The following is a 624-nucleotide window of genomic DNA, read 5'->3' on the forward strand; positions in this document are numbered from 1 at the left end:
CTCTGTATTATTTTATTATTTAAGTAAGGTATCCTATATATAAAGGAGGATCCCAAGATTATAAGGGGATTTTTTCGATTATTGAACAAGATCTCTCTCTATCTCTCTCTCTCTCTCTCCCCCTCTCTCTCACTCTCTCTTGAATATCCAATCTAGTGGAAGCTATAATAAATATAACACACATATCTAGGTCTTATTATCTTCGATTACGATTGATCCTTGATTCATTTTGATTGTTCTCACTTATAAGGTATCTAGTATCTTTTGAGTCGAACACATATGACCATCAATTTTACCCTTTTGTTCAGCGACTTATCCACATTTAGTTACGAATAAAGAGTTTAAACTCTTCATTTCATTGCGCTGCATCAGTAAAGGATTACTATTCTCTTTGGAATACATAACTAGAGTATTTACCCAAAAAATGAGGAAATGGACAATTACTTAAAAAGTTTACAAAGCAGTGGAAGCCTGATGCATATGCTTAGTGATCCGAGCAATGCTATTATGTGATGATTGTAACACATTTGATCTTGCATGCTCTCTGGCTTGCATATGAGCTTGCCTTGCCTCCCAGCCTAGCAGGAGTTCATCCGATATTCCACGTTTCTATTCTTAGGAAGT

This window comes from Nicotiana attenuata, unplaced genomic scaffold (assembly GCF_001879085.1).
Source record: "Nicotiana attenuata strain UT unplaced genomic scaffold, NIATTr2, whole genome shotgun sequence".
Taxonomy (NCBI): domain Eukaryota; kingdom Viridiplantae; phylum Streptophyta; class Magnoliopsida; order Solanales; family Solanaceae; genus Nicotiana; species Nicotiana attenuata.